The following is a 13734-nucleotide window of genomic DNA, read 5'->3' as shown; positions in this document are numbered from 1 at the left end:
AGATAAACTGAGGCTCAGAGAGGTTAAGATAGTTTTTAAAGGTCACAAGATAATAAATGAAAAAGTTGGGACTTGAATTACGTCTTGAATACAATGTCTGTGCTCAGAATTATTTTTGCTACCAGGCACTCTGAGGTCATATCTTAGCTAGCTCAGGGCAGCAGCCCTCTGGCTCTCTTGTAGGAAGGCAGTTATTATAAAAACGAACCATTGTAGTTACTTTGACTAAGAGATAGGGGTTCAGAAGAGAACATCCAAAAAGACCGCTTGTCAAGGTCATTTTTTCCATTATAATTATCAAAATTTAAAAGTTAGGTACTTTTATCTAGGCAATGAGTCTAAGTGTTGAAATAAAATAACCAAACTCAAATTTTTCAGTGTCCTTGACTCACAGGTTACTACTCTTTCCTTTGTCAAACTTGTACATGTGTGCACACATACATGCATGCATGTGTGCATGCATCCACACACATATAATTCAGTCATGGGTCAGGACAGCTAAGAATAAAATGGGTTCAAATAGCTTGAGCAAACAGTTGGTTGAAATTACAGGCTCTGAGGCTGGTGGTGGGCACCAAGCCAGGGCATTCTAATTTCATCTCTACCAACAAATTTCTATCTCCTTTTTAAAGAAAAAGGTTGTTTTGATTTCAGCAGTCCTAGCAGGAAGTATTTCAGTATAAATTCTTCCCAAGACCTTCCTCAATAGAAATGAAAAGCAAATGAACCTTGACTTGTCTAATGTATGGTTTTCTGTAGTACTTCTTATGGGTAGGATGAGCAGAAAGGAAGCATCTTTTAAGGGAGTCAGTCTGAAACTGCTTTTAGCTGCATCTGACAATTAAGATATACACAGTCACAGTGCTTACTCTACAGCCGCTGTTGTTCAAGTTAGTGTAGAAATACAAATACCTACAACTCAACGATGAGGAAACGGAGACATAAAGGACCTAAATCACTTGCCTAGGTTCACTTATCCCAGGAGTAGCAGGTCTAGATTAGGGCTCAGGTAACCTGGCTTAGTGGTTTGGTAGCAGAAAGTTACAATTTCTTCTAACATACAGATCATTGACTTTATTCAGGATTTTTCTCACAGAGAGTAATCCTGAAGATCAAATATTCCATGACCCTTGAGGGGAAAAAGAGCCGTACTCCAATAAGCAATGGGAAATGAGTCAGAGCCTGTTTATTTTGGTGATTTGCTTTGTGAGAGTGATTTGTTGAACGAAAGAATAAATGAAACAGGGCCTTTTTGCGGCTTCTGTTTGCCACTTGATATTCTATGATTCTTTTGGTCTTTTAAGTAATCCAATTTAAATACCAACAAATTTAGATATTATGATTTGTAATTGGTCTACAACCCCTTATCTGCCTCTGGCACAATAGACTCTACTGCATTTCAACCCTGTGCATTTGACCCCTTTTTCCAAAAATAAGGGACCATTGAACACTCATATTCTTGAAGGTTTTACTGAATGGGAGTGGTTAATGCTTTAGAACAGCTGTACATATGGAAAGAAATGATCTGAGTAGCCCATTTCCAGCTAGTTACACAGATTTTGACCTAAAATTCAATATGAACTTTAGTAAAAAGGAAATGAATGTGAACAGCATTTTCATATGTTACTCTGTATTTCTGAATCCTATGCCTTAATGATTTCTCTTTTGGCTTTGTTATATAAAACATTGGTAATAGAAAAAAAGTTTTGTCCATTCCTCTCTTTGTGATGAATTATAGAGTGTTAGAGCCAGCAGGGCTCCAGGAGGTCATCAAGGGGATGCCTCTCATTATAAGAGGATTCTGAGTCCCAGATGAGTCCCATTCTTCAGATCCATAGTGGCTAGTTTTGGACTCTGAACCTTGTTGCCTGATTTTAGGTTAACTAAGTTATCCCCTTTGAGATGAACTAAAAAAAAAAAAGCCTTGCCATTGGGGTAGTAATGGGGGAGGAAGGGACAAGTTAGACAGGGGAACACTAGGACAATCAGAGAGGGGAATGTACTTGCCACAGAGGCAACTGGGGGGCACGAGGGAAACTAGGGATACTGGTGGAGCTGGATGTCACTCCTAAGTGCAGAGCCAGAAATCGCATTTGAGTACCATCAAGATTGGCCCAAACTCCTTTTAAAAACAAACATTTGTTGAATGAATAAAAGCTCTCGTTTTCTACTAAATTCTTACTCATTAGCTTAATGTTCAAGGCCCTTAATCATCTCATCCTAATCATTTTTCACTATCCTCTTTCTGATTTCTTGTCATTTTTTAAGGCTAAAAATTTATTGAATGTTTGCTACATGCCAGGACTTTTCTAACCTCTCTTATAATTACTCATTTAATTGACACAGCAACCCTAAAAGGTTGATATTATTGTTATTACCATTTTACAGATAAGGAAACTGAGTCATAGAGAGTCCCTGGTGGTCTGGTATTTCTAGGTTCCCTGGCATTTAAAGGACAAATTAGGATGAAATTCAAACTCAAGTAGCGTGGCTTTATAGTATGTATATAACCACTGGTATAGCTAGCTTCTCCTACTTAAAGATAAATTTCAACAATCTAGGAGTACATAAAGTACAGCAAGACAATTCTCTTTACAAAATAACAGTGGTAATCCCTGTTTATCCTTTCAAATGACTTTCCTAAGTTAATATGAATATTTTGATAGTTTTAAAACTAGAATTGCTCATAATATACATATTACAACTTGTCCTTTATCACTTAATGTTTTGTTTTTGAGGGGTGGGGTGCATACCCAATGGTGCTCAGGGTTATTCCTGAATCTGGACTCAGGAATGACCACTCATGGTGGACTCAGTATATAACAAATGTACTTAATGTGTATTTGTTATAATTGAGGTTCTGCAATTGCACTCAGCAATTTGGTATATTACTGGGAACCCAGAACCCAGAGCCTCACATATGCAAGGCATGTGCTGTACTACTGAACCACACGCCCAGATTCCTATATTTTTTCTATCATTTGGAGGAGGAGGTTTGAGCAAATTATTTCTTTTAATTCTGCCTAGTATTCCATTGTGTGGATACACCATAATTTATTTACTTGGTTTGTGTTGATGAATACTTAGGCTAGTTCCAGTATTTTTCCCTTCAGAAAATTCTGAAATAAATATTATTGTTTTTTTTTTCTTTTTGGATAACACCCGGCAATATTCAAGGACAATCAGAGGGTTACTCCTGGCTCTGCACTCAGGAAATATTTCTGGTGGTGCTTGGAAGACCATATCGGATGCTGGGGATCAAGCCCAAGTGGCATACAAGGCAAAGGCCCTCCTTTCTGGACTATCACTCTGGCCTCAACCATTGCATATTTATCTGTGGAATGTTAACCTTCCCGTTAGTTTAGATTCCAAAATAGATGGTTTTGGAATTTTAAAGTTTACACACTTAAAATTGTGATAGGTGTTGATAAGTAGTCATTTAATTACTGTATCACTTTATCACTGTCATCCCGTTGTTCATCGATTTGCTTGAGTGAGTGCCAGTAATGTCTCCCGTCATCCTAGCACTGAGATTTTCGCAGCTTCTCTTTACTCATCCTTCTTAATGGTGCTGCATTGGAGGCTCTTTCAGAGTTAGGGGAATGAGACCCATCATTGTTACTGTTTTTGGCATATTGAATATGCCACAGGGAGCTTGCTAGGCTCTGCATTGCGGGTTCTCCAAGAGGGAGAATTAGAGTATAAGAGGTTGTTTGTCCACGCACTTCTGGGAGCTTTGTTTTACAGTCTCTGGATCTTGGCCATTGATGGGATTACACGGCACCTGGGGCAGTTTGTGGGTATGACTGCCTAGCTACTAGAAAATGGGGGGATCTGGGTGAAGGAGGCCCAGTCCCAATCCGGGTAGGCTTGGAGATCTCAGCCCGGGTCCCGCATTCCTGGGTTCCTCTGCTGGTTCCTTCATGTGTGAGGCTCATCTGAGCATGTGGAGAGTGACCTTGGGCATGGCTGTGGCTGGATTCCGGAGGTCTTTGACTGCTGGGGCTCTGCTCGGGGTGGGGAGGGAAACTCAACCCTCCCTCCTCCGAGGGGCCCTGTGAAGACAGCCAGGCACGAGGGCAGGAGATTCTGCGTAGCTCTCTTCCGGGAGCTTGGTTTTATAGTCTCTGGGTCTATACATGTGAGAGGGGGACGGAAGCACTTTGAGTATGGGATCCGCTCCAGTTGTTATTTTATTTCAGTCATTTAATAAGTTGTGCAAATTTCCTTCTGCCATCAGTATATTGAAGTTCCCTTTCTAGCCCAGGGTTGGTTTCTGCTTTGCACTATGAGCTGCCAGGTAAACTTCAACATCTCCAACCCTAAACTGGAGTAAGGGGCAATTGTTTGAGGTCCTTATTGATGTTTTTTGACACCAGAAATAATATCTAGGAACTCAGCTTTTGTGTGTGTTGGTTTGCTTATGGTGATAAAATAGGCTTCATTTCATTTAGAGTTGTGGTTTCCAAGAATCTATCAACAGCATTAGGTGAAGATTGGCCGTATCCAATTTCCCTGGTCACTCACTTGTGTCCCTCTCCCTTTCTCTTTGCTCCCTCTCTTCCCTCCCCATATGCAAAAGCATAGTAGAAATCTCACTCAGGCCAAGGTTTCTTTGCTACATTTTTCTGATCAAGGGAACTTCAGGGTCACTTAAATAACAGTGAGCTTTGTTCTGACCCTGCAGATGCTTTACTTGGTGTGAGGTAAGAATGAAGCTGGGAGTTTGGAAGTATTTTTATTCTCTGTGTGAGCAATGATAACCCCATACTTTTGTTTCCTTATATGGGGCACTGCAATGAGGATGATTAAGAAAGACGCAGAGAATCACCATGGCTGGCAGAACTAGAGAAGAGCCTGTGAAACAAGGAGAATGAGATGGATCAGGAAGAGGAAAGGCATTGTGCTTGCTGATTCCACCTTGGCCACTTCCCTCATGTGGTGCTTTACATACATTATTGCATTTGATTCTCTACTGAGAACACATAAACAGATTAGAAATGTCCTGTCTAGGAGAATATGAACAAATTTTCTGATGTCATGAATAATTTTAGGAATTAGCTACTAGGAAGAGAGGACACCCCTTGAAGCTTAAGCACAGCAAATCTAGTACAAGAGACAGTAGGCCATTCTTCTGAAAGTGACTGGAAAATTGTGGGCTTGTTCTGTAGTATAGATAGGACACCTTGATTTTTTTTTCAGTGTTTCTTAAAGCAGCCTGGTAGTGGTTTGCTACTGAGATTTTGAGGAAGGTTAGAATACCTGAAGTTGTTAGCCATTTATCTTAATGTCAGGAGGTCCAACTATATTTACAGCATTGGGGTCCTTGAAAGTGTTTAGGTTGTTGTGAGTGGGAAGAGGATCTTTATTTACATTAAAATTTATTTATCACAAGTTTGAAGAAGGGTTTCTTTGTTTCTTTCTTTCCTTGGCCACACCTGGTGGTGCTCAGGGTTTACTCCTGGCTCTGTGTTCAGAGAGCAGAGCTGGCTGGACTCAGAAGACCATATGGGGTACAAGCACCCTACCCACTGTACTATCTCTGCAGCCCTACCTTTCATCTTTCTTTATACCAATATATTCCACTTTCTAACTTTCTAAATACTGGAATTTTGAGCTTTGAAAATTACTGTTTCTTGAAAGAGAGATAGAGTATGTGAGAGAGTGGGTGGAAGAGTGGGAGGGAGGGAGGGAGAGAGGGAGGGAAGGAAGGAGAGAAGAGGGAGAGAGAGAGAGAGAGCACCAAGTGGTGGAACACATGCAGTGCATATGTGAGGTTCTGGGTTTGATCCCTAGCACTGAGTGAACCTTCTATTTTTCCTGACCCCATGACACACCAAATATCTGCCAACACTACCAGGTATGGCCCTGATGACACTCAACAGCTCCAGATGTGGTGGGACTCCATACCACCAGGTATGATCCCTACAGCAACAACAATCAAAAAAATAACATTTAGACACCACTGTATTAGTGGTTTAGTTTTACTGTTGGAACCAATCCTTGGGCTAAATGACCAGGTCTAATGCCTTGAACCAGAGACCCTTATTGCTTTCCTCCCTTTCAGAGTACAAGTTAGAGCCCAACAGTCTCCTCCAAGTCCATTCCTGAGCCTAGTAGTAGGATTGTGCAGGGGAAAGAGTAGCAATCATTGCTGCTGTTTCCTACTTCTAGAACAAACAGTCCATTTATGAGACCTTCTGACCTTCATCTTACCCCTCCCCCAGCAGGGTTTGGTTTTATCTGTAGCCAAGGGATCTCTAGGAGATTTACCTATTGTGCACCCTAGGACCTCAGCCTCAGCCCTAGCCTTATCACAGGTCCCAGTTCTTTTTGTGCTGTTACTGTTCTAAATTAACACTTCCCCCTCTTCTACTGGGACCCCCACTTCCCTCTCTTCTAGTCAGAAGACAGGATTTAAATCTCTACTTGACCATTTTGCAGCTGTAAGATTTTTTTGACTCCAAACATCTTGTTAAACCTCAGTCTCTGACAAATCCTATCAAGTGGTTATGAGGATTGACTAATATAATGGGAGGAAAATATACTGCCTACAGTAAAATAAATGGTGGAACTCTTGGCCATAGTTGGTGCTGATGTTATGTAATTTTTATGCCTTTCACTATCGTTACTAATAGAATGATTCCTGACTTGTGGCTTTGAAGAACCTTTTGCTTCCTTGTATGATACATGTTGAATCCTGACTTACCCACCCAAATTTCTAATTCTTTCTCAACCATTGGTTCTCATGCTCAGTTCTAATTTTTTGGTTCTAGACTTCTTACCATTTTCTCCTATCATCTGAGTTTCCACATCAAGACATATTGTCTTACTTGATTTATATATACTAATAGTTTCCCACTGGGAACAGGAAGAAAGTGAGAATTTACTTTGATTTCTCCATACCCATATTGGGATCAACTGCCTAAGTTTTGGAAAATTTGGCTTAATGAGAAAAGTTTCTGTCTTTGATCTATCCTTATTTCAGAATGTTCTGAATCAATTCCAACAAATAGTTGTGAAGATGTTTTAAAATTATTGCATTTTCAAGGACCTAAATAAATATCTGTGATAAAGGGGAAATATAAATAATAATAATTACACTACTTAGATGAACATAAAATACCTTTCTACTTGTAAGAGAGACATCCTAAATAAAATCATTTTGCATCTCTAGCCAGAAAATCCTGCATCTCAAGAATATGTTCCTTATGTTTCACTGTGCCAAAAAATTTCATTTTTGTTCTCATGATCCAGCTCATCCCAGAAAGTTCTGGGATGGAATTTTTCTGACTCCTTTGATGTTTCTCAAATGGAGACACTTTATATTTCAAGTTTGGGGTATGTTTTAAAACCAGAGTAGAACTGGGGCCCTGGGGGACATTTTACATAGCTTTTGTTTAGTTTGGTTTTGTTGTTGTTTTTGGTTTCATTTTTTTCCCAGTTGAGTCAATAGTGGTTTACAAAAATGTAAAATGATGAAAGTCTTCACATATTTTTGAGTTATCCTTGTGCAGTGCCCAGGCTAATTTTCTCTGTATCATTCCAATTTTAGTATGTGTGCTGCCGAAATGAGCACTATACACAGCTTTTGATATTTCACAAACCCTGTTTTCCTTTCAGAAATAATCTGTCATGAATATGAACCTATTTATAAAGACCAACTGAGAAATAGGCACCTTTGTAGAAAAAAAATTAAGCAAAAATATGCATATCATGATTATTTTTAAAGTAGTGAAAACTTGGAAACAACAATGCTGTAATAATCACACTAATTAGAAAAAGGTAAATTGCAATGTGGTTTGATCATGGGGCAGAATTATTAAAAAATGGAATAAAAGTCTTTCAGTAATATGGACAAAATTTTACCATGTAATGCACTAAAATCAGAATCCAAAATCATATGTAATTAATCATAACTATAAGAATATTCGATGATAGTTGTATCACATGCAATGTTTGGCTTTTCTTTGTTTTTCTAACTTGTCTATAGAGCATGGATCATAATAATTGGAGGAAAAATATTTTTTATTGGCAACAGAAGCATTATCCTTCTCTTGGTAATTTCCAGTTTGATTTGGTTTACAGTTCTACTAGAGGTTTCTGTGTTTTCTCTAAAACAGTATTTCTTGTCCTCAGGCAGCTTGGGACTGAATAATGTCGTAGCACTGTTGTCCCATTGTTCATCGATTTGCTCAAGCAGGCACCAGTAATATCTCCACTGTGAGACTTGTTACTGTTTTTTGTCATATTGAATACGCCACGGGTAGCTTGCCAGGCTCTGCCATGCAGGCGTGATACTCTCAGTACCTTGCTGGGCTCTCGGAGAGGAATGGAGTAATCAAACCCAGGTTGGCCACGTGCAAAGCAAACGCCCTACCCACTGTGTTATCGCTCCAGTCCGGGACTGAATAATAATTCTCCATTATATGCAAAACCTAATGTATCACTAGATACTTGGGTACGATCATTGACTTCTGCATCTAATAGGCCAATAATATGTCCTCAATGTAACAACCAAAAATATGTCCAGATAATGCAAGTTTCCTATAGAAGGCAAAATTTCCTCAGGTTGAAATTAGCTACTGTTTTCCCCAGATTCCCCTGTGCATCGTGAGAGAGACCTAGACAAGAGGAGGGAAGAGAAAGAATATCTAACTATTAGAGTTGAAAGAATTATGTAAGATCTTGTTGATTACAGTATGGTTATAGAGAAGTAAAGGTTAAATTCTCACTTTCCTTCAGGCCCCAGATTCAAAAGAAAAGACAAAATAATGTAATCAAAACCATGTCTTGATGTATAAACTCAGATATCAGTATGGTGATATGTAAGGACAAAAAGAGTTATGTGGTAAAGAGAAAGAGAAAGATGAGAGAAAGTCCTGGAGACCTCTTTAAAAGTAGGCAGTGGCTGGGTCCGTCTGGAAAGGCTGGGCTGGTATATGATTTCCATAGTCCATGAGAACTAGCAGCCCAAGGGCTGACTGGCTCATGAAACCAACGACAAGGTGATAGTAGCTGTTAATTTGTGCACAGTAATGGAATGGATGAAACACTTACTTGCCAGAGAAATGTTTGGCTTCATAAAAGTGAAGCAATATATAGCTGGATATATATATACATACAGATATATGTATATATCACTGTCACTGTCATCCTATTGCTCATAGATTTGTTCGAGCGGACACCAGTAACATCTCCATTGTGAAACTTTTGTTACTGTTTTTGGCTTATTGAATACACCATGGGTAGCTTGCCAGACTCTGCCGTGGGGGCCAGATACTCTCAGTAGCTTGCCAGGCTCTCCAAGAGGAACAGAGAAATCAAACCTGGGTCGGCCGCGTGCAAAGCAAACCCTACCCGCTGTGATCTCTCTCTCTCTCTCTCTTTCTCTCTCTCTCTCTCTCTCTCTCTCTCTCTCTCTCTCTCTCACACACACACACACACACACACACAGAGCAATATACAGCTGAAAGATGGAACTCAAGGGGAGGACATCACCCCTTCGTAAGCTCAGGTGAGTTTAAAGGGAAATGGGAAGCAACCAGGCTCAGAAGAACTGAGTTGCGAGTAGTTTTGGTCACAGAAAGAAGGTCGAAGCTCCTCCTCCTAACTAGAGATGGTAATGAAAGCAGAAATGCACTTGAGGACAGTGTGGAGCCTGCACCAAAGAGCTAAAGCTCCTTAACTTCCTCTTGGCTGGAAGCAGGACTGTCCTCAGAAACTGGAGCAGAAAATGTGAGGGCAGGGGGAACAGTGCCTCAGCTGGGGGACCAGGGGACCAGAGTGATTCTAAGGGTATTGTCAGGTCATCACACAAGGATCTCAAATTCAGATTTTATTCTTTACTCTTTAAGGGAAGAAAAGGTTGAAACCAGTTTCTCTACAGTCTAAATCTCTAGAGTTGAATCAACTTAATGTAACTGTTTTGAATTTTGATGGATAATACTAAATTACCTTTCCAAAAGACAGTGTAGCCATCAATGGCTAAAATGGAATTTTATGGCATTTGAATAATAGTTACTCTTTTAATTTTTATGGAAGTTTATAACTTTGCAGCTTTGCTTTTATGATCTGTTGTTGTTGAGAATATCTCTGATTTATATGATGTCAGGAGCATAGCTCCTAACCATAAAATTTTTTCCTATGGGAAAATATAACTTGCTTTATAACAGCCTACTTTATGATATGCTTTCAAGAAATAATATGGGGCCAAAGGTGATGGTGTCTATAAATTTTGTGTTTATCTCTTTGTGAATTGTAATGTTTTTGTCTTTCTTAATGGCTAATTTATTTTCCTTCCTTGCTGAAATATACATTTAATAAATCATAACATGCTCTTTCTTTTAAAGAGGGTAGAGCATAAGAAACATGGATTAGTAAAATGGTGCTTCAGATGAAGAATAAAATGAATCTTTTATTTAGTAAAATAAATTTCTTCAATTAGATTGAATGCTATGAAATTTCTATTTGGGGGGACTCCCCAACAGTGTTCAGGGGCCTGGGGTCCACTCTTGATGCTATTCCAGTTCAGTGATTATGGAGGCCCAGAGGGTCACCTCAGAGGCTCTGAGAAGCCCACCACTGGTCCTTGGGGCCATGCTGCATAGGACCTGACTCAGCCCCTCCACTTGGCAAGCCACGTACTTCGGCCCCTTTGAACTATTTCTCTGGCCCAAAAATTCCATTTCATAGTTCAAAAATGTCAGAAATAGACAATTTAATACAGTTAAATAATAACTAGCTATGAAGAAAATGTTTTTGAAATTGTAATTCTGGGCTTTATTGCTTTCTTAAAGAATCAATGATTTTGTTTCCCTGCTGACAACGTTGAAGGCTTTGGCCAGGTAACATTTGGACATTTTAGAGTTCAGAAAATTATTTTATTTTGTTGGGTGGGAGGTTCTCAAGAAGTTCTCTGGAGATCCAGGGATCGCTCCCTGCAATTCTCAGTCAACGGGGCCTGCAGTTCAATGCAAGGACCCAAGGACATGGTGCTGCTAAGGCCTTGCAGTGCTGGGGATTAGCAGGGCCAACGGGCAGTATCCAGGGGCCTCCAGCATCCAGAAGTGCTGGAATACCTCCAAGGATGCACCCAGTGATTCTTAGGGAGACCTGTGGTGCCAGGTATTGAACAAGGGTCAACTACTTGCAAGACATATACCTTAACCCTTAGAATTTCTTTGACCACTGAACAAATTATTCATAAGTTGAATTATTGTTTCCATTGGAACAAAATTTTTGGACACTGGCTATTTATAGAGTCATATTTTAAATTGGGGAACATTTTGAAAAATGTAAGTCCCATCCAGAACTGATAAGTCAGAAGTTTGAGGGTGGGGTAGAACAGGAAAAGCCTTCTGCCTCACGAATTTTTCCCTAAGGTGATAGGAAGGTTTGAGAATAGCTGCTCTAGGATTTCACTTTAAGAAGTATCAACAAAGCTTTTCCATGACTTTGAAAAGCAAAAACACAATTTTGTTCCTGACCAATTTTCTGATTTTGCTTTGTACCAACAAATCTAAAGGAAAATGTTTAACACTGCTGAACTCATGTTTTGGGTTTTTGTTTACCAGAACATTATTGGATGCCTGATAAATCCTAGTTTTATGGTGGTATTTTAGAAAAATATGTTAATGACAAGTGAAAGAAAAATTTGGCTCCTTTAAATAGTTGAGGGATTACATTAAATCTTCAGAATAGACAAATCTATGGAAATATAAAATAGGTTTTTGGTTGTCTCGGCCTGGAGAGGTTGGGGGGAAGAGGAGCATGGCATAGGACTTTTGTGGGAGTAATTAAAATGACCTAATATTAATTGTGATGATGATTGAAAAACTGTGGGCATGCCAAAAAATCAATGAATTGTATATAAATTGCAGGCTTTTTGCAATGTGCATTAATAAAGTGCTAGTAAAGAAAATATATAAGTCAAGGATATACTCTGGGAGAACATGTAACAAGTGAGTTAGAAATAGCAGTGAGGATATTTAAGTGCTGTATACCTATTCCTTTCACATCGAATGAGTTTAAAATGAGAAACATAGAATGCAAAATGCACTCAAACCTGCTGGGAGAAAATTAATTGTCACCTATATTCCAAATAGCATCTAAGTGTCCAGGGGGTTAGATGATGCAGAGGCCTGCTTGTTGTCCTGAGACATAGAATGGGTGAGACAAGGAGCTTTTCTAAAACCCGCTATGTCTTTGGCACTGCTCTAAATGCTTTATATGCGTTCATTTATTTAACATAAAACAATGATTCTCATATTACCACAGTAATGTTGATGCCCAGAGAAGGTAATTGTCCCAAGGTCCTACCATCTTGACTGCCTTCGGGAGAGGCTAAAACTCTGGTAGTATGTGAAGACAAAGGCATGCAGGGTGACCCTTGGGCATGGAAGCTTAGGTATTCTAAAGGAATCAAGAGAAGACAGATTGGTTTGGCAGAAGCAACGGGCTTATGCAGAGTAATAATGGAGAATGGTACTAGAAGAATGGACAGGGAAAAATAGTGTGGGGGGCTCTCATGCCCATGCAAATGCATCAAGATACATGAGGGTGGACTCCATTGGAGATGATTGGATCAAAGTCAGATTTAAGAAGCCTATGTTCAGTCTTATGAGTATTCAGATGTATGTGTGTATTTCAACTGGTTTATTGCTGGATCTAAAATAAGTGATCACTGTATGTCTGGAACTTCACCTGTCCTCCTTGTCTCACCTGGTATGTAGGTTAAATTATTCTGACAGACATCAGAACAATTATAGCACCTGTCACCAATATTAAGCAGTCATCAAAAATAATAATGGCCTGGGGGTTATGAAATTTTTACTGAAGCCCCTTTAAAGCTGTAAATTCTTTTCTGTGATAATAAAAGCCCAGTCCAAAGGGACTCCCCAAACACTGAATACTTAGGACATGTGTCATCAAGTATCTTGAACTGAAAACTGAACTATCTAAAGGTGAAAACAATGTTACAATGGAATGCCACATTAATTTAAAAATAATGATGATAAAATAAAGAAAAGAAAAAGACTTTTCTATATGGGAGTCTATCTTTCAAGTCACTCTGATCTCTATTCCAAATCTGTACATCATAGTCATAAATATTTTGTCCCCATGAACATCATCCCTCAAATACCCAATAGTTGTTCCTCTTGGTCTTAGTCCAGTTGTAAAGTCTTTGCTGTGGTTTCTCCATGTTCTCACTTCCTGTCATTCTTGGGTTTTTATACCATGTTTCATAGCCCCTATGCTTATAGGTAGCTTTGCTTTGTATTATCATCTCCACATTGTCTTTATAACCAAGGGTTCATAGAGTGTCTGTTTTCTGCTTATTTCTTCATCTCCTCCCCATCACCAGACCTTACAATAGATTCACTGTGTTATTCCTTGTCTAATTTTTGGCCTTTGCTTGATTCTAAGTACATGGTAGTTATATCGTGGTGAAATTAGCTAGTTCTCAGTTGTCTGATCCAATCCTATCTGTCTCCTGACTGGACCAATTAGCTAACATGCCCTGATTTCTCAGCCATTGCTGGTCATGTGAAAGACAGTAGATGAAGCAAAAGTGAGTCATTGATTACTCAGCAAGCACTTCCTAGGGTCGGAATAAAGGGTGATAATTGTTCTCATGTCTGAATCCAGGGTGAACAGCAGGTGTCTCTGGAGCACGCTCATCTTGGACATGCTGTCCTTATTTCTTGTCCTCATGCCTCACCTCCCCATGTC

The 13734-nt window shown here is 39.4% G+C and overlaps 1 protein-coding gene and 1 non-coding gene across 4 annotated transcripts in view; one reads left to right on the top strand and one right to left on the bottom strand.

Annotated features, from left to right (window-relative positions):
* PLCE1 (phospholipase C epsilon 1) overlaps positions 1–13734 on the top strand; it is a 372017-nt gene that overhangs the window by 138830 nt on the left and 219453 nt on the right. The gene's annotated exons all lie outside the window — the stretch shown is intronic.
* LOC129399556 (U6 spliceosomal RNA) lies at positions 7473–7579 on the bottom strand. The gene has a single exon (XR_008627175.1). It is a non-coding gene; the product is annotated as a U6 spliceosomal RNA (small nuclear RNA).

Source organism: Sorex araneus, chromosome 11, assembly GCF_027595985.1.
Source record: "Sorex araneus isolate mSorAra2 chromosome 11, mSorAra2.pri, whole genome shotgun sequence".
Taxonomy (NCBI): Eukaryota; Metazoa; Chordata; class Mammalia; order Eulipotyphla; family Soricidae; genus Sorex; species Sorex araneus.
Note: the sequence above shows the minus strand (reverse complement) of the source record. Positions and strands in the feature narration are given on the sequence as shown.